Source organism: Miniopterus schreibersii (assembly GCF_964146895.1).
Source record: "Miniopterus schreibersii genome assembly, chromosome: 22".
In the NCBI taxonomy this organism is placed as follows: domain Eukaryota; kingdom Metazoa; phylum Chordata; class Mammalia; order Chiroptera; family Miniopteridae; genus Miniopterus; species Miniopterus schreibersii.
In genome coordinates this window covers 6,009,654-6,037,215 of record NC_138124.1, presented here as the reverse complement: position 1 = coordinate 6,037,215, position 27,562 = coordinate 6,009,654, and the positions used below count along the sequence as shown (strand labels likewise).

General features: G+C 50.5%; 1 long non-coding RNA gene and 1 pseudogene across 2 annotated transcripts in view; both read left to right on the top strand.

Moving 5' to 3' along the window:
• The window catches only part of LOC308550574, a 374,445-nt gene that overhangs the window by 334,811 nt on the left and 12,072 nt on the right, over positions 1-27,562 (top strand). The gene's annotated exons all lie outside the window — the stretch shown is intronic.
• LOC308550621 (protein smoothened pseudogene) lies at positions 24,647-27,193 on the top strand (annotated as a pseudogene). Its single transcript has one exon. The product of its transcript is annotated as a protein smoothened pseudogene (transcript).

The window sequence follows — 27,562 nt, the reverse complement described above, 5'->3', positions numbered from 1 at the left end:
TTGTGTGAGATTCAGGAGGTAGGGGAGAAGCAGAGGAATGCAGGGAGCAAGAAGAAGGAGCCCCAGGAAGGGCAGTACCTGGAAGCTTATGGAGGAGAAGCTAGGAAATGGGACTGGTCTCTCAAGTGCACAGAGGCCCAGGGAGAAGCTGGGGGAGAACCCTTGGAATTGGCAGAGTCAGGGACCCACTGGAAGTTAGTGGAGTGAGGAGGTGAAGAGGAAGAGGGCAGGCGGAAGAACGGGCAGGAAGGAGAGGCATCTGGAAGGAGCGGGCAGGAGGTGGAGGCCTGTTGGTTGAACTTGGGCTTCACCAAGAAGAAAGAGGGATTCCTGGCAGGGAGGATGGTGAAAGTGACGCCCAGCAAGGAACCAGCTCCAAGCAGGGTACAGCCAGCCTGTGAGGGAGGGACGGGCTAGAGGAAAAACATGATGATGAGAAAGGAATAGAGAGAGGAAGTGAGGAGCTCCCCTTCCAGGTCACACGGAAAAGCAAAGAAGAGACTTCTCAGGCAGAGCTCTGCTTGCGCCCCCTTCACTCACAGGCAGTAAAAGAGGCAGTGACTTCACAGCAGACACCTGTCACCTTCCCTAAATGACCAGGAAGCGCCCCCATGGCCTGTATGGCACCAAGAACATTAACCCTGGTAACCCCAGAGAGCACACACTCGAGTTCCCAACTTGCGGAAAAGAGGCTTGAGACCTCAGGCCATAGGATTCCTCACACCCCGAACAGAAGGACAGTGGAACCAGGGCTTGGGTCCAAGACAAACTTTTTTTCCTCCCTGCCACCATCTACTCCATGGAGCCAGCTGTCTGAAAGGTGGGGTCGGGCACAGACAGGAAAAAAGGGAGTTAGATCTGATGTAGACACTCTCTGGGTGCCTCTAAACATGATGGGTGGGGGGCTGGAGACCCCAGACATTTCAGGGTGCTCCCTGCCCCTGCCTGAACCCTACATTTCCTTGATTTGACTCTTGACAAATCCCACAGTCAGCTGACAAAGCTGTATGCACAACATGTCCAACACCATTAACTGACCACATCGAGACTCACAAAGCCTCCCTCATCCCAGCCACATACCCGACAGCCCAACGCAATGCTGCACGCACCCCATGACCAATGCCCAAACTGCAGTCCACTGCCAGTAAGACACAAATCCTAGCCTTTCTGATTTGCCTTAGTGTTCAGAGCACTGCACTAGGGACTGAAGGGTACCAGGTTCGATTCTGGCTGAGTGCACACACCTCCCTTGCAGGCTCAATCCCCAGACCCAAGGAGGGCAAATGCTGAAGGCAACCAATCTCAAATGGATGTTTCTCTCTCTTCCCCTTCAACTCTCTCTGAAAAGTAATGGAAAAAGTAACCTCTGGTAAGGATTAAAGAATAAAAAAACACTAATCCAGGCTTCCGCTCTGGTCCTTTGAGGACATTTTCAAACGTAATTCAGTTCCCTTTGGGGACTAGAGAGAGAAATCATTAACAGGAATGAGACCTTTCCTTGACTCACTTTGGAGGCACTACTTTTTTGTTTTTGTTAATCCTCTCCCATAGACATTTTTTATTTTTTTATTTTTTTGAGAAAGTGGTCAGAGGAAAGCGAGGAATAGGTGGGAAGGAGGGCGGGGGAGAAACAGTGAACAAATGCTCAGAAGGCTGCAAGCTCAGGACTGTCTGTGCTCCAGATGTTATGATCTGAAGGAACATAGTCAGATAGGTCCACACTCAGGCTCCGAGCTCTTACATGTTCAGGGTTTACCCATGTTCAGTGGGGTACATGCCTGATGATTAAGTTGTCATGGGGCTCCCAGCCCCTACTAGTCTTTGTCTCCTTAATGCATCCCTGTGAGCCTAACTGACTTCCTGTCCTTCCAGCGCTGAGGCTTTTTCTCAGAACAGAAGCTCCACGCTGGAAAAAGGACACAGACCCCCTACAACAGGCAGGAAATATGCTTCTCTTCCCTCTCACATCTCTGGCCAATGGCCTTGGTCAGGTGACACGGCCCTTCTGAAATTTACATGAGCTGCCCCTTTCCCAACTGCCCTCCTCTTCTCTGTGCCTGTGAGTCCTCCGCCAGCCCAGTTTCACATTTTGTGGGTCTTTTTCTCTGTGTGTGTATCTCTCTTTGTATATGTCTACATCTCTGTCGCTGTCTGTCTCTTTCTTTCCTGGGCTTCTTGCACTGAAAGCCTCCTTCATGCCCACCAATTGGATACAAACTGGAACCTGCATGCACCTGGCAGCAGGTCAGCAGAGGCACAGAGAATCCTGAAGGCTTTTCTAAGGTCCATACCCGGCAATCAATCCTCCCGTTTACCAAAACTCCACTGACCTATTCAACAACATGCAGGGAAGGCTGATGGTTGGCCCAGCAGTGGGGAAAAAAAAAAAAACCCATACGTGCCTGTGTCCACATAGGATTTCCCCCCACTTTCTCAGGTGTCACCCACAGTCCTGTTCAAGCTCACACCAGGGTTTTGCCTTTGGCTTGCTCAGCCATGTCGCTCCAAATCCTTTAGGAGATGATTCATGCAGATGGTGGGACCATGTTCCCTGTGCATATAAAGAAACATAAGTTTACCCAAGAATTCTGGTGGAGTTCTAGAGAAGTATGGCCAACTCAGACGACAAAGGGCTTCCTCCTCCCTGTGTCCAGCTCAAAGGGTGGCAGCTTCACAGGGAGGCAGCACAGATGCCAGAGAGAAACCAATGGGATGAAAACCCTTGGGCTATTACCAAAGGCTCCTCCTGGAGCCCAGGCAACATCTCCTGCTGACTCCTGTCCAAGAATCAGTGTCCTCAAAGTGCAAGGTGATGGGATGGAAAGAGGGAGACAAAAGACTGAGCCTGGTTCCCCTCCCGCCACCCGTGTCCCTGTGTGTGGTCATGAATGCACTCACAAGCTCCAAGTAAAAACAGACTCAGAATTCAATGTATAATTAATATTACACCCTTCACTACTGGTCATTCAGGCCACATTTCAACATAAAAAGGAAGACAACTAAAGATGGGCAATCCTCAAAGAACATGCACTTGAATGGTGATACTCAGAAAGCATCTCAGGCATTCAAAGATAGTGGAGGGTTGAGTGGAGCTACCCACGCTCTCCCAGGACCAAACTGGGATTACATCTAAAATACAGAAAAATCATCCTGAATAATCAACTACAGACTAGCTGGAGAGCCCGTCATGACCAAGGATGAAAAGCTGAGACCACATAGAGACTGGGAGAAAGTGTGGATTCATGGGAGTGCTGGCTGGGCTCCCACAGGCATCAGCTTTAAGTCCCGAGGGATGTTTCATCTCTGGGGGTTTCTCACTGAGAACTCTGGGGCCTAAACACCAAGCTGAGTTCCCCAGCCCAGAGCACAACTGAGAAAGGTGCCCACATAATATCTGGCTGTGAAAAGCAGCAGGGTTTCTGTGTGCCAGGGTGAGAAGGCTGCAAAGGCAGGCACCCTCTTATAGGGCCAATGTACAAAGTTTCCTATGCAATCACTCACATTGGCCTCCAGTGATCAGAGAGCAAAGTGGACTGGAGCTGTGTGAGGAGAGTCCAGAGTTGCTGTCTTCTGGAGGTAGAGCTCCGAGGGTAGGCATCTGAATTCCTGTGGTGAGTTATTCTCCCATACTATAGCAGATTATCTTTCCCAGGTAGGCATTTACCTTCCTAGCAACTTTTGCATGGGGGAAAGGGGGTTGAAGCAATTGCCAGCCATGCTGGAAAATCTCTAGCCCCAACCCGTGGGGTTTCTACAGCCCGAGGATCAATAGGAGACTGAAAACCAGCCTCGGGGGGCTTTGATCTTTGCCTGATTTGCTTCTGGAACCAGGGATTGGAAAAGTAGACCTTGGTATGCATCTTGGTCTTTCGAAACACACACAGCCTCCCCAGAGGGAGCCACAAACTGTAGATTGTGGAAAGCTTCAAAGAGCATTCTCAAGGCCAGTCACAAACAGTGTCTGACACTGGCTTGCACTACAGACCATCTAGAAGACTGGGAGTCATAGCGGATCTAATACACGAAAACAAATCCATACTGGCAGCCAAAATGGGGAGACAAAAAAACAAGCCCCTAATGAAAGAACAAAAGAATTCTCCAAAAGAAGAGAAAAATTAAATGGAGATAAGCAAGCTATCAGAGAGTTTGGAATGCTAGATCATAAGGATGCTCAACAGCATGAGAAAAACGGAAAGTATAAAGAAAATTGGGAATGACATAGTAGAAATAAGAAAACACTGGAAGGAATAAACACTAGATTAGCAGAAGCTGAGGATCTGATCAGCAAATTAAAATACAGGGTAGAAAAATAACTCAGGGAACCAAAAAAAAAAAAAAATCAAAAAACAGGAGGACAGTTTAAGGGAGCTGTGGCACAACAAGTAACATAATAATATGCACATCATAGGACTGCCAGAAGATGTAGAAAGTAAGCAAGGGTTAGAGAACCAGTTTCAAGAAATAATGGCATAAAACTTCCTTAACCTGGTTAAGGAAAAAGTCACAAGTTCAGGAGTCACCGAAACTCCCAAGCAAGAAGAACCCAAAGAGACCCATATCGAGACACATCATAATTAAAATGATAAAATTAAAGACAAAAATAGAATCTTAAAGGCAGCAAGGGAAAAGCAATCTGTTACCTACAAAAGAGCTACCATAAGACTGTTAGCTGGGTTCTCATCAGAAACTCCATAGGCCAGAAGGAAAAGGCATGAAACACTCAAGGTAATGCAAAAAAAGGATCTGAAACCAATAATACCCTATTCAGCAAGACTACCATTCAAAATAGAAGGTAAAATAAAGAGCTTCCCAGGCCAAAAAGGGTAAAGGGATTAATCACCAATAAACCAGCATTGCAAGAAACGTTAAAGGGACTGCTGTAATAAGAAGTTGAAATAGACAAACATTCCCATAAAGAAAAAATGGCAATAGATAAGTACCTCCTAATAATAACTTTAAATGTAAATGGGTTAAATGCTCCAATCAAGGACATAGGGTAGGTGAATGGATAAGAAAACAAGACCCAAATACAGGCTGTCTACCAGAGACCCACCTCAGAACAAAGGAATCACACAGGCTGAAGAAAAAAATTCTAGAGCTCTTCAAAGGAGAGACTGATAGCAATACAGTCATAGTAGGAAACTTTAACACCCCACTGACTTACTGAATACATCTTCCAGACAACAAATGAACAAGGAAACAGTGACTCTAAATGATACACTGGGTCAGATGGATTTAACTGATATTTACAGAACATTTCACCCCAGAGCTGCAGAACATGCATTCTCCTCAAGTGCGCATAGACATTCTCAAAGACAGACCACATGATAGGACACAAAACAGGTCTTTAAAAGTTCATAAGACTGAAATGATATCAAGTATCTTCTTGTACATTTACACCATGAAATATGAAGCAGTTGTGAAAAAGAAAGTTCCCTTACCTTTTGAGACAGCATGGTGGGACCTGGAGACTATTATGCTAAGACAGAGAAAAAGGAGTATCCCATGATCTTACTCATATGTGGAATCTAAAAAACAAAATGAAATGAAAAAAATTGGTCCAGGGACATAGAAGAAAGAAGCAGGCTGACCAACCTCAGAGGGAAGGAGGGGGTGTGTGGGTGTGTGGGCAGAGATTAAGCTAAAAACTTATGTCCATATATGTGTAACCCATGGACACAGACAATAGTGTGATGAAAGCCTGAGGGTAGGGGTACAGGGTGAATCAGATCAATGGGAGATAAAAGAAAACATGTGAAATACTTTTAAAAATAAGCATAATTTTTTTTAAAAGCATCTTGATACATAGTGGCTGCAGGTGCCTGGGAATCAGTCAGCCCCAAGGAGGCAGGAGGTAATAATGAAGTGGATGGGCTGGTCCCACAAGCAACAATCCCCTCCACCCCCAAAGCCACTGCTGTGACAGGAAGCTAAGTATACAGGGCAACTGCCCTCCTTACCTGTGACAGGGACCTTGGCTTCACAGGCATCCTCAACTCTCTGCTCTCAGAAGAGGCAGCTTTTCCTCTGAGGCACTGCTGACACCTCAGTGTGGTTGGACTAAGGATGATGAACTGGTGACATCACAATTCCAAGATTGTGAACCAAAGACACTTGTCATCTTTGTCCCTGCTCAGCAATGGGTCCAGCTGGTGCCTCAAGGAGATGATGGTCTATTACTTCCTTAACATTTGTCACCTGAATGTCCCATCTTGAGGAAAAAAGGGCACCACACTCCTAGTATAGGTCTATTTCTATTTAAAATGTGAACATGACCAATGGAATTGTGAGGGTCAGAAGCTAATGTGTCCACCTTCTAGAAAATGAGAAAGAAGGGCCAGGTGCCATACACAATTTGTTTTATAGGGAGGTTTGTGAGCCTCAAATCAAAAGTCATAGTTTGAGCCAAGAGCAGACAAACTCTTCTCAAGCAAACAGAAATGAGGGCACACGGGAAGATTTACGATTTGGGGGTGAGGGGGCTGTGTAAAAACAAGAGGACATGTCTGCATATTGAAAAGGAAAAAGGAAATTACATATTTTAAAAGCAGACAAATGCCACACATCACAATAACCAAAAAACAATGTTTTAAATTACCTGCCTCAAAGTCCTGCAACATCCCTTGTCCTACACTTTCTGGGCTTCGTGTCCTCTCAAGGTTACCATTTTCCCACATCATTTTCTATTATGACTTTAGAACGAACCTCAGCCTTTCCCCTGTGTTCTTAGAGACTTGAGTGAACTGTGAACACCTCAGAATGGGTTCTTGTGGCTTCCTATCCTGTTACTGATCTTAATTCTTAACTCTTCCTAGATAGGAGTGCTAAATTCTTAACTCTTCCCAGGAGGAGTACTGTAACAGAACTGCACCCCATGTCTGTGCCACAATCATGCCTGGAAGTGTCCCTTCCAAGCTCTCTGTTGCTTTATCCCAAGTACCTGCAGCCTGCTGAGCCAACCCACAAGGAAGGGACATGATGGATGGAAGATGTGGTCAGGAGAAAGTGGTCCCACGAGGGCTCCACTGGTTACCCACAGGCATGAGCACTGACATTCTAAGCCAAAGGCTTGTTGGTGAGGCTGTGTGAGATTCAGGAGGTGGGAGAGCTGTAGAGGAAGGCAGGAGGCAGCAGAAGGGGCCCCAGGAATGTCAGCACCTGGCAGCTAATGGAGGCAAAGCTGGGAAATGGGACTGGTCTCTCCAGTACACAGAGGCCCAGGAGGAAGCTGGGGGAAGCCTGGTGCTTCAGGAGAGTCAAGGACCCACTGCCAGTCAGTGGGATGAGGGGGTGAGGAGGAAACAGGCAGGTGGAAGAGGGACAGGAAGCAGAGGCACCTGGGAGGAGCTGGGAGGAGGAAGAGGTCTCTTAGTTGAACTTGGGCTTCATCAAGAAGAAACAAGAGTTGCTGGCAGGAAGATTGTGCAGGTGAAGTCCAGCAGACAACCAGCTACATGCAGGGCACAGCCACTCTCAGATGGAGGGACTGGCGAGAAGACAGACATGAGGATGATGGAGGAGAAGATAAAGGAAGTGAGGAGCTCACCTCCCAGGTTGTACCTCCCTCGGTAGCCTGAGGGCGGAGGTCACATGGGAAAGCAAATTAGAGGCTTCCCAGTTGGAGCACTGCCTGGGCCCCCTTCACTCACAGGCAGCGAGAGAGAGGCTGGGACCTCCCAGCAGACACCTGTCACCTCTTCTTACTCACAAAGAAACTCTTCCATGACATGTATGTCACCAAGTGCATTAACCCTGAGAACCTCGGAAGAGCAGTCACTGGAGTTTCCACCTTGCAGAGAAGGTGCTTGGGGGCCTAGGCTCTGGGACTCCCAACAACACCAGACACAAGGACATTGAGAATCAGGGCTTGGGTCCAAAAGAGAGTGACTTTCCTTCCTTCCACCTTGTTCTCCATGTAGCCAGCTATCTGCAAAGTGGGGTAAGGCCACAGCCAGAGAAAAAGGCATTTGGATCCAATGTGGTCACTCTCTACGTGGTCCTGAAGATGAGGTGAGGGGTCCCTGGTCAGGGCACATGCAGAAGGCATCTAATCTCACATGATGTCTCTCTCTCTCAAACCAAAACCCTCTGAAAAGCAATGCAAAATATACACTGGGGTGAGGATTAGAAGAAAAAAGTCTAACCCACGATTCCTGTCTGGTCCTTTGAAGCCATTCTTAAAGGTATTTCAGTGGCATATGGGGACCCGAGACACAAAACCTTGGCAAGAATTACCTTGATTTCCTTTGGAGGTGCTACTTTTTTGTTTTTGTTAATCCTCACTGGTAACATTTTATTTCTTTCAATGGAAAATGGAAGGGAAAGTGCAACAGAAGGGACAGAGAGAGTGACAGAGAAACAGTGAACAAGTGCTCAGAAGGCTGCATGCTCTGGAGAGCCTGTGCTCCAGAGACTGTTTATGATCTGAAGGACCAAGGTCGGCTAAGTGCACACTCAGGTTCTGAGCTTACAAGTACAAATTCAGGGTTTATCTATGATAAGTGGGATACATGCCGGACCATTCAGGTATTTAAAGGCTCCCAGCCCCCACTAGGCTCTGACCCCTAAAGCATCCCTGTGAACTCACATGATCTCCTCTCCTTCCAGCCCTGAGCCTTTGTCTCAGGACAGAAGCTCAACCCAGGGAGCAGGGTGCAAACCTGTTACCAGAAGCTGGAAAGATGCTTCTCTTCTCTCTCACAGCTGTGGCCAGTGGCCTTGGTCAGCTGACACAGCCCTTCTGAAATTTACATGAGCTTCCCCTTCCCTCACCCCCCTCCTCCCTGTGTCTGCAAGTCCTCCCCTGCCTAATGTCTGTGGATATTTATCTATCTCTCTACTTATCTCTCTGTGTCTATCTCTTTGTGTATCTCTATCACTGTCACTGTCTGTCTCTTTCTCTCCCAGGCTCCTTACACTAAAGTTCTTCCACACTCACACCCATTGGGTACTTTCTGGATCTGGGACACACTGGGCAGCAGGTCAGAGCAGGCACAGAGAACCCTGAAGTCTTTCTAAGGTCCCTGCCAGATAATTATCTCGTTACTAAAACTCCACTGACCTACTCAGCAACACACAGGTCAGGCTGATGGTTGGCCCAGCAGTGTTCCAAGGAGAAAAGCACAGGTGTTATGGTCAAAACATGATATTGTCCTGGACATCGAAGCACATGACCCCACTTCTCGGGTGGCACCCATGTTCCTGATTAAGCTCACACTGGGGTCCGATCATGGGCCTTCTCAGGCAACCTGGATCTGCATCCTCTACCATCCTGTAGATGATTCATGCAGATGGTGTTGGCCATGTTCCCCTTAGAGTTAGGGAATGGAAATGGAAGTTTGCCAGCAAAAGGAAAAATAATTCAGGTGGAGTTATGGGAAATGTGGCCAGCTCAGCACACACAGGGTCCTTCCTTCTCTGCGTCCAGCTCACAGGGTGGTGGCTGATCCACAGGGTGGGGCACAGATGCTGGAGAAAAGTAAGATGAAAGCAGCTGGGCCATTAGCAAAAGCTCCTCTGGGAGCCCAGGCACCAGCACCTGCTTCCTCCAGTCACAGAATCAATGTTCTCAACGTTAGATGGTGATGGGATGGAAAGGAGGAGACAAATGACTGACCGAGATTCTCCCTCCTCATTCCTGTGTCCTTGTGTGTGAATTATGGTCATGAATGAACTCACAACTTCCAAGTAAAAACAGCCTCAGAATTCAATGTATAATATTTACACCCTTCACTACTTGCCATTTAGGCCACATCTCAAAAAAAAAAAAAAAAAAAGACGACAACTCAAAGGATGGAAAATCCTCTTGAACATGCCCTTGAATGATGCTACTCAGAAGGCATCTCAATGACACACAGTGGCTGAAGGGGCCTGAGACCCAGTCAGCCCCAAGGAGGCAGGAGGTAATGCAAATGAGGTGGATGGGCTGGACCCACAGCTACACCTCCCCTGCTCTAACATTAAACTAAGTACACAGGACAACAGTGCTCCTTACCCGGCTCCAAAGGCACCCTCAGTTCTCAGATCCAAGAAGAGGCAGCTCTTCCTCTGAGGCACCCATGACACCTCCCTTTGGTTGATCTAAAGATGATGCACTGGTGACATCACAAATCAAATACAGTCAAGCAAAAACACTGTGACCTCTGACCCTGTTCAGCAATGTCTCCAGGTTGTCCCTCAACAGAGATGACAGTTTATTTGATCCTTAACATTTCTGAAATGAATGCCCCATCTTGAGTCAAGATTGGACCCACACTCCTAGTATGACTCTATTTCCATTTAAAATGTGAGCATGATCAATGGAACTGTGAGGGTCAGAAGCTAAAGTGTGTCCCCCCTCCCCCCACAGAAAATGGGACAGAAGGGGCCAGAATAAAGTCTACAGTTTATCCTATAGGGAGGTTTGTGAGCCTCAAGACAAAAGTCAAAGTGTGAGTCAAGAGCAGACAAACTCCTCTAAAGCAACACAGAAATTAGGGCTGACTGGGCTCTGTGGAGACTGGAGGCTTTATATTTGGGGTGGGCAGGGTTGTGTGGGAACAAGAACATGTGTCTGAAAATCTGACAAACACCACACACATCACAACATCCAAAAACAATGCTTTAAATTAACTGCCTGCCACTCCTCAAACATCCCTTGTCCCATACTTTCTGGGCTTTGTGTCCTCTGTACTCCACAAGACCATTTTCCTGCATCATTTTCTATGATGAGACTAGAACATACCTCAGCCTTTCCTCCATGTTCCTATAGACTTGTGTGCACTGTGAACAGCTCAGAATGGGTTATTGTAGGTTCATATCCTGTTATTGGTAAAATTTTTAACTCATCCTTGAAGGCATTTGTACACCAGAAGCAGTGCTGTAACAGGACAGCACCCCATGTGTGTTTCCCAACCAGGCCCAGAATTGCCCTTGCCCAATGCTCTTTCCCTGGATCCTCAAGTGTCTGCACCTGCTGTGGCCACCCAACAGGAAGGGTCCTGACAGAAGGTGCTGTCAGGACAAAGTGGCCCCACCAGGGCTCTGCTGGACGCCCACAGGCAGGAACAGTGACACTCAAGCCGAATGTTTCACTGTGACTGTGTGAGATTCAGGGGGTGGGGAAGCAGCAGAGGAAGGCAGCAGAAGGAGCCCCAAAAAGATCGGCACCTGGAAGCTTATGGAGAAGCCTGGAAATGAGACTCATCTCTCAAGTGCACAGAGGCACATGGAGACCCTGGGGGGGGGGGGGCCCGAGTGTATCAGCAGAGTGAGGGACCCACTTCCAGTTACTGGGGTGAGAAGTGAGGAGGAAGAGGGCAGGTGGAAGGATGAGCAGAAAGCAGAGGCACCTGGGCAGAGCAGGCACAAGGAAGAGGCCTGTTAGTTCACACTCTGCTTCACTGAGAAGAAACACTATGGCTGTAAATGAGAAAGAAATAAGAGATGCTGGAGGGAGCAATGGCACAGGGTAGGTCCAGGAGAAAACCAGGGGCAAACAGCCTGGTCTCTACTATTTTGTGGACATCACAGGTCTTCTAAGAGCTCAGGGACACAGAAACACCACATGTGCCTGGGACAGAGTCAAGCTCACATTACATGGCAATCCTCACACATGCAGGCCCATGTAAGCTGGCTGCTCTTTCCCTGCCTCCCTCCTTTGCTCAGCTGCCCCTCCCCCAGGTCACCCCCACTGCTCTAAAGGTTCTCACCCAGGTGGCTCCCTCCAGTCTCACGTGGTGGCTGTAAAACCCTCATTGCCAGGCAGCTGCACAGACTCCCAGCTGCAGCCAACGAGCTCCTTGTCGTGTGGTTTTGTTGCCCAAATGGCCTTAGAAGGTGGACACTTGTCCCGTGTGAGCCGCGGGGGTCGCTGTCTCCCGCAGGACCGCCCGCGCCGCCTGCTGCCCCTCAGGCCACACTCCCTCCGCACCAAGGCCACCGTCTCAGGGACACTAAGAACCTGGGAGTCACCCCAGGAATGCCTGGGGGCGAACACCTCCGGGTTCCCATGGAGACCACCCTTGCCGGGGTCTCTCCCCGCGTGTGGCTCCCACAGGAATTCTTACACCTGGGACCCCACGGAGAACCTACCCCGGTCGGCACAGTCTGGGTGGGGACTGGGCTCCGGGAAGGGACGGCGCCCACCCTTCCTGGTCTCTGACAAGGGCCAGGCGTGGCCCCCTACCTCCGCCGCGGCTCCCCCTGGACCGCTCAATCAGCTGGCCTCGCGCTGCGTCCTCCAGGAGCCCCAACAAGGCCCACGCGCCAGAAACCACGCGACAGGACACGCGGTGCACCAGCCCCAACGGCTCTGCCCTCGTGACTTCCGGTCTTCAGGCGCCTCCGCCCTCGCCCCGCCTCTCCCTGGGTCCGCACTTCCGGAACTCGCGCTATGGCGGGAGCTGTGGGAGCCACGGAGAGCGGGTGCTGTGCGCGTGGGAGAGGACGGCGGGGGCAAGAGGTGGGGCCCGGGCGTCAGGGGACGACTAATGCGTTGGCGAGGAGGCAGTGAGTGCGCAGGTGCGGGCTGGGGTTCGAGGCCTGGCCTGGGGCGGGGTCGGGGCTTTCCCGGGCCAATCAGAAGCCCGGGGTCAGGGTGAGGCCTCCGGAAGGCCGGCTGGGGTTCTCTGAGGTGATTTTATTAACCAGGGACCCAGAGCAACTTCAGTTTGAAGGAAAAAAAGAAACCGCAGCTCCTCCCCGGGACCTCAGACCTCAGACCTCAGCCTGCAGGTTTCCTGAGCCCCTGAGCGGTCTGTGCTCTTCGGGAAACAGTTTTGTTCCCTTAGTGCCGCCCGCGAGCCGGAGGCGGTGCTGCTGGGCCCAGGGGTGCGCTGCTGGGAGAGAGACCAGCTGAGGAGCCGGGAGGACAGGGAGACGGTCCCGGTGCAAACACTGCAGCAGGCTCAGCGTGTGAGTAACATTCAGGGGAAAGAGGGTCGTGGAGGGTGTTTGGTCCATTAACTTAGTGTCTGAAACTGAGGGAGAGTGTCCATCGGGGTCACGGGGACGCAACGCTGTGGCTCTGGGGAGTGAGCCTGTGACGCTGATACTGACCATGCTGGTGACTGGGAGGCACAGAAAACTGGTGATGTCATTCATGACGTCTGTCTCCTTTTATAAAAAGTACTTTTCAAATGCTTTTATTGATTTTACAGGGAAAGGAGGGGAGAGGGAGGTTGGAATATCAAGGAGCGAGTCACCAGTCAGCTGCCTCCTGCTCGCCCCCAAGTGGGGATCAGCTGGCACCCCGGGCACCTGCCCTGATCAGAAACTTGTGGGAGCAGCCAGGACGCTCATCCCACTGAGCCACACAGGCCAGGGCCGCCTCCTTTCTTGAGCTGAAACATGGAGCAGCTCAGAAGCAGGGGGCAGGGTCCCCACTGGAACAGACAGGATCAGGAAAGAGGGAGGCAGAGGGTGACTGATATGCACCCCTGTTCCCCTGCACAGGCTCACCCTGAGCAGTTTCCAAACCTGCTCTCTCCCTTGACCTCAGCTGCTCCTTTCTCAGAAGGGAACGTTCTCCCACATTGACCAAACTTCTTCCATTTTCTAGGCTCAAACCTAAATGGGCCTTGGGGAGGTAACTTCATGGACTGAATCCTAATTCTGTTCAGGATGCTGCTTTCATGGCGGAGCCCTGGGAACGGGGTGGGTCTGTGTCCTGAGGGATCCCAGGTGAGTCCGTTGTGCTCCTGTCAGGTTTTGTTTTGGTTTGTATGTGCATCACTTGTTCCTCAGCCCAGTTTACCCTGCACTTCCACCTGCCCTCTGTGCATAAAAGGCAGTGTGCCCTGGAAACCTAGAGGGACCTAGTGATAAAGTTACATTTTACATATTTCTATAAACAGTGTTGTTTTCATTTCCTTTTCTGGATTCTATTCAGGAGAAGCAGAAGCACAGATTACTGCCTCTAGAGAATCACAAATTGCAGAGTCATAAGACCTCCGGCCTTCATTTTATGGACAACGAATACCCTAAGTGCAGCGTGGGGACTCACAGAAGACATGCCTCCCATGACCAAGGTTGGGGCTCTGTGAGTTAGACTGTGTCCCTCTGGGACCACTCAAGCCCCCAAAACTTCTGCCCTCCACACGAAGATTCTCATGGTACCTGCGTCTCAGCCCTTTTCCAAACTCATCTCAGTTCAATAAGGCAACCTGTGAAAAATACAAATACCTGTTTTTTGTTTTTAAATTTTTACTACCCATTTACATTATTTGGAGGCTTATGCTAATGGAAAGTGATCTTCAAGTAGTTATAAGGCCAGGCCGGGCGTGGCTCATCGGTTGAGCTTCAACCTAGGATCCAGGGGATCAGCGTTCAAATCCTGATCAGGTCACAGGTCCTGACTGCAGGCTCGATGCCCAGCAAGGGGGGCATGCAGGATGCAGCCAATCAATGACTGTCTCATCTTTGATGTTCTATCTCTCTCCCTCTCCCTTCCTCTGTGAAATCAGTAAAGATATATTTTTTAAAAAAGCAATGATAAGGAATAGCTGAATCATGATCCTTCCAAGTTCAAAAGAAACGATGAACTCATCTCTCCTTGTTAACTTTCCCCTCTGTACTAAGGTCATCGGTGATCAGGATACTTATCAGACTTCTTTTCAGTCCTCATATACAGGTGAGCTGTGGACAAACAGCTTTATGGAACCTCCCCCACTACTCTAGAAAGTGATACTGTGTCTTCAATTAGTTTATCTTGAGGACAGACAAAATATTTCTGCCACTTGATTTTTTAAAAATCTATAGTAAGTTGTCATTGAAGGATAAGAGAAGAAAACATGGTGCAGTGTTTAAATTCTTGGTTCTCTTAAGAGAACCCTGGAAAAAGGATGGCCTCCTCGCTCTTCAATGTTCTGGAAATGCCTTCCCCACAAGTTCCCGTAAGGAAGGATACAGGTGACAGTGAGGACCTTGCTTAGCTCCTCAATGGAGAAGAACTGAGATCCACCCTGTGCTACTGGTGTCCAAGGGAAAGAAAAGTACCTCCTATGTGGTCATCAGAGGCAAATGAGCTACAGAGTCACAGCCATGGGGGGCTTAAAGACACTAGAGATAATCCAGTCCAGCACCCAGTTCAACAAAATGAAGCTCCTTCGTGTGACCTAAACTTCTCCAGTGATGCCCCTTAGCTCTCAAAACCACTTAAAATATATTAAGCCAAATAGACGTCTTTCCAGCTAAATAAATGCCAAACTGCTGACAAGATTGTACAGAGTTCCTTTTCTCCCAACACCTGGTAGAGGCCTCCAGAAACTTGAGTAAGAGTCTGCTGCCCTTCTGCTGGAGGGGAGTCCGTTTGTTAAAGCCAGGGACAGTGAAACAAGGAAGAACTTCTCATAGAAGAAGCAACAGGAGAGAGGCTTGGTGCTGCTGCTTTGGCTCTCTAGGAAAGAAGTGAGCCACAGCAGGCTCTGTGGCCTCACTGAGAAATAAAAGTCACAGTGAGAGAAGTGGGCCTAGGTGGGGCTGCAGTTAGCTCACTGGAAAGTCAGAGAGAAGGCAGCCGTGGAAATAGGTTCAAGGAGTTAGCTTCAGAACAGGTGCCATTGCCCACTGCTCCCCTGTTTGACCTTTAGAGTTTAGAAGAAAGAGAGCAAAAGTATATATCCCCAAGAAAATGAGGGGTGTGGGAGTGCTCCAAGGAGAGCACAGGCCAGCTTCCTTATCTTGAGGGGTTTTATCTGTTTTCTAAGGGTGGGAAATTTTAGGGGAGATCTCAGGGGATCTCAATAGAATATTCATCAGCTTTCTAGGTGTCCTTTCAGGGGCATGGTTTCTCTTTATTAGTCGGCTCCAGGGGAGGAGATCGTTAGTCATCACAGCTGGTCCTGATGTCAGCATTGGTCTTGCTCTGTTTGGTTTTGCTTTTTTTCTGGGCCTGGAGCTGAAATTCAACTGAGGACTAAATGTCATCTCTGTTTTGGCCAAAACTCTGTCTCCATGGTCAAGAGACCCGAGGCGTCGTTTTTCCGACTATTTGGTTGGGTCAGAACTTCATTACCCTGAGGGCCCAATGATGAAGGTGGTGGTCAAGCAAGGGCTTCTTCTGGAGTCATATGGGGCTATTCCCTGCCCTTGTTCCCCCTTGAAGGCGTCTAAAGCCACATGACTAATGATAGGCCAGGGGAGGAAAGATTGGAGATAGTGTCCTTTGTCTACTCATGTCTGTCTAACTTCTGACCACACCACCACTGAGGATTAAAACAGCAGCAGGTTGTTCAAATGGGCCTTGAGCCCCCAGTTCCCGAGTCCAAGTCCCAAAGCCAGGGAGAGAAGGAGAAGAAAACAAGTCTCCTGAGAACCAGACCAGCCAGATAGTCTTAGCAGAACTCATGGGAAGAGATGACTGTGGTCCTTAGGGTAAGGGGGAGGGGGAGAGGAGAGGGGAGAGAGAGAGAGAGGGAGGGAGAAGATGCCCTGGTTTCACTATTTCTCACAATAGGATACTAGTGGTGGACGGGAGGTGGGGCCTAAGCCCAGCATTTTCTCTGCTAACCTAACCCAGCCTGATCTCTTTTTATTCAGAGGGGATAAAAAACTTACTTTCAAACTCTTTAGCCCCACGTTTGCACCTCTTCATGTGAAAATTCCTCTCTTTTGAGAACTGGAACTCCCAGAACTGGCCTCCAGCTTTGCAGCACTGAGTAGCTTGTGCTGCCCACCCTCTCCCCTCTCCCACAGAGGCCCACCCTCTGCTTCAACCTGACCCCACCCACTCAGCTCACAAGGATGGAGGTGGAGGGCTTGTGTGACCCTGGATTTACCCTTAGAGTGGAGGAGATGGGGCCACTCCCCAATGTGTGAGGGGCAACATTCTTTTCAGATGGTGGGGCTTCCTCCATCACTGGGGTTACAAACTCTCTAGTGAAGAAGCAGGGGCCAAAGGGTCAGGGTGCAAATTTCTTGGAGTATCATATGAAGGTGCACACTCCAAAGACCAGGGCTGGGCCTCTCCATGTGCAGGTTTTATGCCATAACAGAGATGCTTCCCTTTCCAGGAGGAAGTTTGAAATCTTCCTTCCAGAACACTGGGTTCCCCTGGCACAAGTTGAGTTCTTCAAGAGTTGGAGGAACCAGGTCCCCCTTTTGGGTCCTGGGTTTCATTCTCTAGCATGGAGTTTGCCTCTTTTGAGTGGGCATGAGGCAACCCCTCCTCTAGTCTTAGGGAGTATCACAGGTATTAAGACATATTTTTCTACAGAGTAGAGGGTGTGTGGTGGGGAACACGGGTAGAGAGCTTGATGTTTTCAAAGTATTTCTAGGTCCAGGTCTCTGGTGCCTGGGAGTGGGTGTGATGCCTCCATATCAAGGGGATTTCTTTTATAGGGGGGATCCTCCACAACTTGGTTAAGAGTGGCCTTCCATTTGGGAAGGAGGTCTGCCAAAGTAAGCCAGGTGTTCTTTTTCCAGCCTAGGGTGGAAAGGTGTCCAGCAACACCCTTCTCTGTCCTGGTTTCCACAGTAGAGAAAGAGGTACACACACTAGCCTGGGGGTAAAGGAGTGGGCCTTCCCACCAAGGGTTTTTAAAAAATGAAAAATAAAAAGTGCAGAGGCTCCCCTGCAGCAAGGGCTATGTGGACCCCATCCTCAGACACAGTTTCCAGGGTAGCACAAATGCTGCTGCCTCCACAAAGGGAAGTTGGATCTAAAACTGAAATGTTGCTCCAATTTTAGTGCCTGCATCTCCCTCTAACACACCGCAACAAAGCAAGGGACCTCCAGTCAGATAAGGGGGTTTTCAAAAGTGCGCTGGAAGCTTCTTCCTCAGCCTGCCCTACGGAATGAGCCTTCCTTGCTTTGTTGGAACACAGCACCCTAAAAGCGAGGCTCCTTCCCCTGCCTGGAAAGGGGGCCACCTGGGCTATGGAGAAAACATCAAGATCAAGAGAAATGTCTTGCCTGGAAAAATTGGCAAAAGCTCCCATCTTCCCCTCTCTAAAGAGGGAATCCCAAGCCAGGCAGCCACCCCATCCCCAACCTCTGGAGCCTGACAGAGGACATCAAGTGGAAAACAAAGGGCTGGCCCATGAGGCCAGAGGACAGTGCAAGCACAGCTCTAGGTCCTCAGTGTTGATGAACCTGGGGTCAGGCTAGGCCCATGGGCGTCCCCAGTCAGACTGAGCTAAGCAGTTTGGGGCCCAGTTAGTACTGGATGGGGACCCCTGGGGATGCCTGGTGGTAAAAGTTTTGCTTCCTGTTCTTTTTTCTCAGTCTGCAAAAGGTTCCCTCCAGACACCTCCTGTCCCTCCTCCCTCTGGTGGACCTACCAGAAAGGAAATTGACCAACAAGCAATCAGAGAACAGGTGAACTTCCTGAGCTGGGTCTGCCAGGGTTCTGTGTCTCAGTACAGAGATCCCCACTAAGCACAGCACACAAAGGCAGAAGGCACACACAAAACACACACACACACATGCACACACGCACGTGTGTCTGCATTTTGTCCTGCAGGCAAGACCAGGGCAAGAATCTGAGCAGGCTGCACTCCTGAGACTTCACCTTCCTCCACTGGGGCTCCAGGATGATTGACCCCAGCCTGGGGACAGCCACCCTGGGGTGTGGATAAGGCTGTTCTCAGCGCAGTCTCAGACTGTCTGTGTCAGACTCCTTTAGGCCTGGGTATGTTTTCCACCTGCGTCTTGCTCTGTCTCAGATGCTCAGGCTCTCTCTCGCTGCCCCCATCTTTCTTTCTCTTGAGCACTGTCTCTTCATCTCCAGGTCTGTCAGTCTTTTGCTCTCCCTCTCTGTACATATCTAAGGCAGCCCCATGCACTCAGATGCTCCCGTCTGAAAGGGCTGACCCTGACCCACACACAGTGGGCTCCACCCATCGTTCAGAGGAAATAACAGCTGTACACACCTGGCTTTTCCCTTTGCCTTTCCCACTCAATATTTTCCTACTAGGCCTGTCATAACAAATGAAATTAGGACCCAATTCTCCCCCTCTGCAGTGTGTGTGAAATGGGGCCTGAATAGGTCACATTCACCCTTCAAACTCTCAGAAACCTTAAAACCCACAGCAGACACCAGCTTCTGGTGAGAGCAGATGTCTCTTTGCTGAGTCCCTTATGCCGCACTGTTTGCTGGGACCCAGAGCCATTGATGGGCATAGGACATGAGCGAGATATGGTCTCTGCCCTGCAACTGCTTGGGAACTGAAGATCTCCATGGCCACAACCACCAACTTCCAACTACAAAAAGAGTGTGGTTCACCATGGTGACCTGATGATTTCCTTTTTGTTTTTAATTGATTTTTAAAGAAAAAGGGAGCGGGAGAGAGAGGGAAACATGGATGTGAGATAGAAACATTCATCCATTGCCTCCCAAAGGCACCCTGAGCAGGGACAGAACTGACAACCTGGGCATGTGCCTTCAATGGGAATTAAAAGAGCAACCTTTTGCTGTATGCGTTGCTGTAATGGGATGACCAACCAACAGAGACATGCCATCCAAGGCTCATTCTGTTCTTAACCAGCACATGAAGCAACTCAGTTCAAAACAACAAAGAGCAAGTTTGCTCTGTCTTCTAGAACCACTGCTGTGGGTTGAGGAGGATAAGAAGTCCTACTGGGATGAGCCTGGAGTTTATGAGGAGGAGAGAGGAGTATACTGCCAATGTTCACATGCCTGCCCACACTGTGACAGCCCCAAGGGAGCAGCCATGGTGTCCAGTGCAGGAGAAACCACCCCCACAGGCGCATGTCCCTTGCCCTTCTGTGTCCTTGCAAAAGTAGAATCCAAGAGACAATGGGTGTTTAGAAGAATAAATTATATTTTTAGAAGTGAGAAACCCTCTGCCAAAGAAATGTAAAACTAGTTCTTAATTATACAGATCTACATGTACAGGTGCACACACACATGCAGGCACCCCTGTATTCACTGCCAGCCTGCCTCCTTCTCCTGCTCCTTCTTCTTCAGCACACACACCATTTGGTGTTTAGAACCTTCTCTAACCCTCAGCATTCCTCTGGCTGACTCCACTGTGTCTTATGATCTCAGAGAACCATGACCTTCTCTGGCAGCCCCATGTGGAGTTAGGTTTCCTCTGGTGGCTCAGGATAGGATGTGTAGTCACTGTGATGCATGGTTATCATGGTCGGCTGCTCTGCCAAGACAGAGGCTGGGTTTTTCATCTCTGAGTCCATGGTGTCTGTCTCAGTGCTTGTTTCAATTTAATATCCAGTAAAAATGGGTGTGAGAGTCTAGGTCCTTGAGCTGCCACTTGCTGGTCTATGGACAAATAGCTTTTGATCATCAATGGTCAAAGTGACATCCAAATCTTCAGGAATCCTCTCAACAGCTGATCAGGTAGAGGTCACTTTGCAGGCCCAGAATTGTGAGTCACTTGTGAAATGAAGATGTTTGCACCCAACTTGGTTTCCACAGGAGACCAGGTTACTCCCATCATAATAGTCATCTCCAGGAGACTTGAGTCATCTTCAGCCTCATGAAGTCGCATCTGCTTCACAGTGGCTGAGAAGATAAAGGGATGCATATGGAAAATTGCCTAGGGTTTGTCTCTTAGGGGTGGGCTTGTGAGGGTGTCTCTTTAAGGTGAGTCCCTGGTGATGAGATCCTGTATGTGAGTACCTGGGGGTAGACTCCTGAGAGTGAATTAATGAGGGTAAGCTTCTGCTTTCCCAAATGCAGTAGGGCTCCCTATCACCCATGTCTGGACCACACATTCTACTGGGCTGACTCCTAAGTCTCTAACGCCCTCCTGAGGATTTCCCCTAAGTAACCAAAGTGACTATGGTGTTCCTGGTGGTTTCACATGGAATAGAGCATTTGAAAGGAAGTGTCGACAACCCTCAGTGCTTTGAGGACTGAACAGGAGCCCTGGGTGAGGAGGCAAAGGTGGTGCGTGTTTTGGCCAGAGCTGCTCTGTGGCTGAAAACATAGGGAGGCCATGTGTAGAAAGAACTGGAAATGCAGGTGGAAAAAGGCAACTCAAAGGGTTTGTTCTGTTTTCTGAGAAGGAGAGGGGCGAGGAAGACATGGTGATCACAAGACAGGCTCTTATTTGTGTTGTGTTTAGGTGACAGACTGGAGCGTGTGGAAGCACACGGGCTGTGTGAAGGGGAGTCTGGTGACACAGGGACCTGAGCCAGGAGGAAACAGGATGCAGACCTAGGACAATCCTCACATGGAGCACAGTAAGTGGTTGGGTGGCAAGTTCCCATGGAAGGGGGCAAATGCGGGGGAGCAGAGCTGCTACCTGATGTGTGGAGTGTGCACTGGCTTGGGGTTGAGGCCACCACATGAGCCATCCCAGCATCCCTGTCACACACCCAGTGTGAAGAGGGACCACACTTCTGCATCTGTGAGCGTCCCCTATATCCAGGGGACCTGGCTAGTACTGGAGTCAACTCTCCCCCCAGTGATGCTTCTTCAAGTAGCAGAGGTGCCCCAGGCTTCCAGTCTGGAGCTCCACAGCCAGCTCATAGCAAAACAGGCATTTGGGCAGCTGTTTGAGGTGAACAAGTCCAACAGTTCCAATGGGGTCCCTGTGCTGATAATCAGAGCCTTTTGGAGCTTCTTTCCAGGCTCCTGAAGTCTGGGGGGATCCCTGGCAGATCTGGGCTCAACCACCTCTGCTCTGGGACCTGTATCCCTTCCCCAGCTTCTCTGAGAGCATCCAGACTTGACTGTTGATGGCAGGGCAGGACAAGAGCCTCACGCAGGATTCAGTGTCATGCCCACTGCCTGGGTTGGGCACTGTCCATGCCTGCCTCACCACTGAACGTGAGAAGGTGCCAGATTAATGCAACCCCACTTTAGGTCATTGTGTTTTCACAAATGTCCTAGGCCCTCAGGACACAAAGGCTCGTAACCTGTGGCCTGAGCTGGCAGCACCTTTGGACATGTGGGTGGGCTCTGCCCCTGCCACAGAAGCATCTGGGAAAGAGGAGGTGCATAGAGATAACAGATGTTGCAGATGGAGAGCTTGTGCTTGAGTCTTGCTGCCTGGGTTTCTCCTGTTCCTATTTCCTTACCTGACATAAGCGAAATTCTGAGAAGTCCCTGGGGAATAAGGGGTGCTTGTCTATTCACCAGGGTCATACTGAGACCAGATTCCACCTATTTGGGATAACAATTGTGGGTCCAACCCATTTCTTGCTACAGGGCAGGGCGCAAAGGTACACATGAACACTGTCCCTCTTTTCTCAAGATGCAAGGCCATGCCAAGCCCAGTCCCCCTGGTTCTCATGGCCTGGGATTCTCTGGAGGTGACTGGATGCCTTCATTTTGAAGACTATTTGAGCTTATTATAAATAACACACAATCACAAGGGTGCTACGAGTCGTGACACAAGGATGGTCTCAAGCTTCTGGGATCACACTACCAAGGCTTCCTAGCCGAGCCTAGAAAGACAGAGAACTGGGTCGGTTGCACCTCAGACCCAACAATGTGCAGCACCGGCATGTGCCCAGGAAGCTTGCTCAGAGGCAGACTCACCCACATGGGGTATAGTGTCCTCCTATTGCAAAGTCATTTCCCACAGTGAAGGAAAATCAGCCATTGTCATCAACTTACAAATATTTAAAACATTCTTAGGGTGGTTAGTTTATACTTCTGCTTGGCTGGGCTATGACTAGGGAAGTTGATTATTGGGCCAGACCATGATCAGGTGTGTCTATGTTCAAAAGTGACTACACCCAGCATGCCATGGTCAGGAGGGTCCATGCTCAGTCATTCATGCTCACGATGTTCCACACTCAGGGTGTCCATGTTCAGTAGGGTTCTTTCAGACGATTTCTGCTTTTTGAATGAATCCATTCTCAAAAGCGTCCATGCTCAAGAGGGCCTATGCTTGGATGGGGGTTCTATGGTTGGGGCAACATAGCTGGATCCAAAGTCAGGCCTACTGTGCTCAGAAAGTACATATTCAGGCTTTCATCTTGATCAATAAGGTACATGCTTCAGTGGCACTAAGATCAGGGTAGTTTATAATCAAAGAGTGCATGACCAACAGGGTCTCCAAATAAAGGTTCCATGCACAGGATGGTACAGGTACAGAAATTAAACAGAATCTGGGGGTGGGTACATGCTCAGGATAAGCTATGATCACTAAATTGATTATTGGGGCATTCCATAATCACAAGTGTCTGCACACCTCATTGATTCCAAGCATATAAATGATTATGCTCTGTGATACCATTTTCAGGAGGGTCCATGCTCAGGAGATTCATGATCAGTATGTTTCACACTCAGAGAGCCCATCCTCGGTGTGGTGAATTCTCAGAAGGGAGTTTCTCTCAGACTGGTCCTAGCTCAGTGAAATTTATGCTCAGTGGTGTTGATGACAGGGGCAGAGTGGGGACATACACAGTTGGAACCATACCCAGAAGATCTTTCCTCAGGAGAGTGGATATTCAGGGTATTAAATATAACCAGGAGGCATATGTTCAAATGGTGCTATGTTCAAGGGGGATTAAATTTGAAGCATATCATGTTCAGTAGGCTCCATGAAGAACTTTTTGATTCTCAGGCCAGTATATGTACAGTGGTAAAACAATCAAGTGAGTATTTCCTCCAAAGTGGCTAAGATTAGAAAAGTTGATTTTTAGTGCAGTCTGTGATCAGATGCATCCATGCTTATTGAGTTGCTGTTTAGCACTGATTATGCCAGGGATTCCATGTTCAGGAGTGTATAATCATTGGGCCATTAGGTTTAGGAGGTTACACACTCATGGGTCCATGCTCAGTTTTGTTCTCAGAAGTGTTCTGTTATAGAAGGGCATTCATACACAGAAAGGTCTAGAATACTGCAGGTTCACGCTCATAAGAGGGGGTCTATGGTCTGAAGTTATGTACTTAGCCAGGTCTATACTCAGGCCTCCCATGCTCAGAAATGTACATGTTCAGATATAACACATGATCAATGGTATACATGATGAAGAGGGACTAAGACCTTGGTAGTTTATATTAAGAGAAATCTTGATTAGAAGGCCCCAAACTTAGGGCACCCATGCTCAGGAAGGTACATGTACAGCTGTTACAAAAGATCACAGTTACATTCTCAAGGTGAACTAGGAACAAGGAAATTATTATGGAATTCCATGGAAAAGCATGTTGAGCTTCCTAGGTATGTGCTTAGAAATGACCTTGCTAAATGGCATTCAGACAACTGAGTCGCTATCCAGGAAAATAAATACAAAGGTTGCATCCATATCTCACACTGTACATAAAAATTAATTCCAAGGCTGCCACGCTCCCGCTATGGTGGCGGGTGGGCCCCCGGCTGGGCCGGGGGCGGCGCCCGGGCTCTAGTCCAGCACCTCCGGCTGCGCCTGGCCTCCATCGGGGGCTGGAGGTGGTTTTCAATGGTGGGAGAGGGGATGGGGCTGGAGATTGGGGGCCCAGGGGACTCCAGGGGCTGAAGACCACTTGGGTTGCCCGGGAAGGGGTAGGGAGCCCTGCATCCCCGCGCTGGGCTTCCGCTGCCCAACAGGGGCCCCAGGCTCCAAAGTTTTCGAAGTTGGGCGCCGAGGGCCCGCGGCGCACGGAGCATTGGAGGAGCCCGGCACCGGACTCGCGGGGGCGCAGGTAGCCTGAGTCAGCTCCGCGGCCCCAAGGGTTTCACGCGTGCCCTGGGGTCTCCGGGGAGAGGGTGGGGGCTCGGGGCTTCTGCTGAGTTGGCGGGTTTGGCCATGGCCGCTGCTCGCCTCTCAGGGGCCGGAGCTCTTGCTTCTGGGGCTGCTGCTGCTGCTGCTGGGGGGCCTGGGCCTGGGGATGACCTTGTGCAGGAAGGAGGGGGCCTGGGCCGCGGAGCGCGGGCGGGAGCACCCGAAGGGGCGCCGGGGGGACCGGCCCTCCGCCACCGCTGAGCCACTGCGGCCGGGCGGCCCCCTGCGAGCAGCTGCGCTACAACTGTGCCTGGGCTCGGCGCTGCCCTGCGAGGCCACCTCCGCGCTGCTGGCCGGGGACTCGGACTCCCAGGAGGGGGCGCACGTAGAGCTCCTGCTCTGGTCCGGCCTTCCCAACGCCCCTCGCTGCTGGGCAGTGATCCAGCCCCTGCTGTGTGCTGTGTACATGCCCAAGTGTGAGAACGACCGAGTGGAGCTGCCCAGCCGCACCCTCTGCCAAGCCACCCGAGGACCCTGCCATCGTGGAGAGAGAGCGGGGCTGGCCTGACTTCCTGCGCTGCACCCCCGACCACTTCCCTGAGGGTTGCCCGAATGAGGTGCAGAACATCAGTAGTTCGGGCCAGTGTGAGGCTCCTCTGGTTCAGACTCACAACCCCAAGAGCTGGTATGAGGACGTGGAGGGCTGGGGGATCCAGTGCCAGACCCGCTCTTCACCGAGGCCGAGCACCAGGACATGCACAGCTACATTGCGGCCTTTGGGGCCGTCACAGGCCTCTGCATGCTCTTCACCCTGGCCACTTTCCTGGCTGACTGGCGGAATTCGAATCGCTACCCTGCAGTCATTCTCTTCTACGTCAATGCGTGTTTCTTTGTGGGCAGCACTGGCTGGCTGGCCCAGTTCATGGACGGTGCCCACCGGGAGATTGTCTGCCGTGCAGATGGCACCATGAGGCTTGGGGAGCCCACTTCCAATGAGACCCTGTCCTGCGTCATCATCGTTGTCATTGAGTACTACGGCCTGATGGCTGGCGTCGTCTGGTTTGTGGTCCTCACCTATGCCTGGCACACATCCTTCAAGGCCCTGGGCACCACCTACCAGCCTCTCTCTGGCAAGACCTCCTACTTACACCTGCTCACATGGTCACTCCCTTTTGTCCTCACCGTGGCAATCCTTGCTGTGGCTCAGGTGGATGGGGACTCCGTGAGCAGCATGTTTTGTGGGCTACAAGAACTACCGATAGCGTGCTGGCTTCATGCTGGCCCCAGTTGGCCTGGTGCTCATTGTGGGAGGTTACTTTCTCATCCGAGGAGTCATGACTTTGTTCTCCATCAAGAGCGACCACCCCGGGCTACTGAGCGAGAAGGCTGCCAAGAAAATCAATTAGACCATGCTGCGCCTAGGCATTTTTGGCTTCCTGGCCTTTGGCTTTGTGCTCATCACCTTCAGCTGCCACTTCTATGACTTCTTCAACCAGGCTGAGTGGGAGCGCAGCTTCCGGAACTACGTGCTGTGCCAGGCCAATGTAACCATCGGGCTGCCCACCAAGAAGCCCATTCCTGACTGTGAGATCAAAAATTGCCCTAGCCTCTTGGTGGAGAAAATCAACCTGTTTGCCATGTTTGGAACCGGCATTGCCATGAACACCTGGGTCTGGACCAAGGCCACGCTGCTCATCTGGAGATGCACCTGGTGCAGGTTAACTGCACAGAGTGATGATGAGCCCAAACGCATCAAGAAGAGCAAGATGATTGCCAAGGCTTTGTCCAAGCGGCGCAAGCTGCTGCAGAACCCAGGCCAGGAGCTCTCCTTCAGCAATGCACACCGTCTCCCATGATGGGCCTGGGGTGTGTTTGGCCTTTGACCTCAATGAGCCCTCCACTGATGTGTCCTCTGCCTGGGCTCAGCATGTCACCAAGATGGTGGCTTGGGGAGGAGCCATACTGCCCCAGGATCTGTCTGTCACCCCTGTGGCAACTCCAGTGCCCCCAGGGGAAAAGCCAACCTATGGCTGGTTGAGGCAGAGATCTCCCCAGAGCTGGAAAAGAGCCTGGGCGGTAAAAAGAAGCGGAGGAAGAGGAAAAAGGAGGTGTGTCCGCTGGTGCCACCTGCTGAGCTTCACCACCCCATCCCTGCATCTACCGCAAGCACCAGTGCTGTTCCTCGACTGCCACAGTTGCCCAGACAGAAATGCCTGGTGGCCACAGGCACCTGGGGAACTAGGGAATCCTGCCGACAGAGAGCCTGGACCCTGGTCTCCAATACCTTCTGCCCAGAGCCCAGTCCCCTGCAGGATCCGTTTCTGCCCAACACCCCAGCCCCCACGGCCTGGGCCCAGGGCCGCAGGCAGGGACTGGGGCCCATTCATTCCCTCACCAGCCTGATGGAGGTGGAGCTCATGGATGCAGACTCAGACTTCTAAGCCAAGAGAGCAGGACCTGGGACAGTAAGCAAACAAACAAAAACACATTCTGAGGCTTGTCTTCCTCCCTGAGAGTGCTTCCCCAGGATCTCATCTTCTGGAGAACCTGAGAGCCCAGTGTCCTCCCAGGATGGTTCTATGTGTCTGGCTTATGGCAGAACTGTTGGAAAGAGCCTTGACAGATTCATGGGTGGGCTCACCCAGAGAACAGCCCTGAGCTCCAGGGCCCTGTTTCTGCCCCACCAGCTGGAGTCTGGCTGGCAGCCCCAGTCTGCAACAAGGTTATGGGGCATGCAGAGTTTCTGGTGGGGCAGTAATGGTGAAGGTAAGAGTGACAGTACCCGGAACGGGCTTTGGTGGCCAGGGAGGTAGCCAAACCTATGTCTGGCAGATGAGGGCTGGCTGCCCTTTTCTGTACTAACTGGTGCCAGGAAAGGGCACCCTCACACCAAAAGTGTTTATTGTAGCATTAGCCCTTTGTCTAAGTGGGAACAGGGCTCCCTTATCCCTCTTCCAGGTGGGTGTGAGGCTAGGAGTGCCTACTCTTAGAGGGGCTATA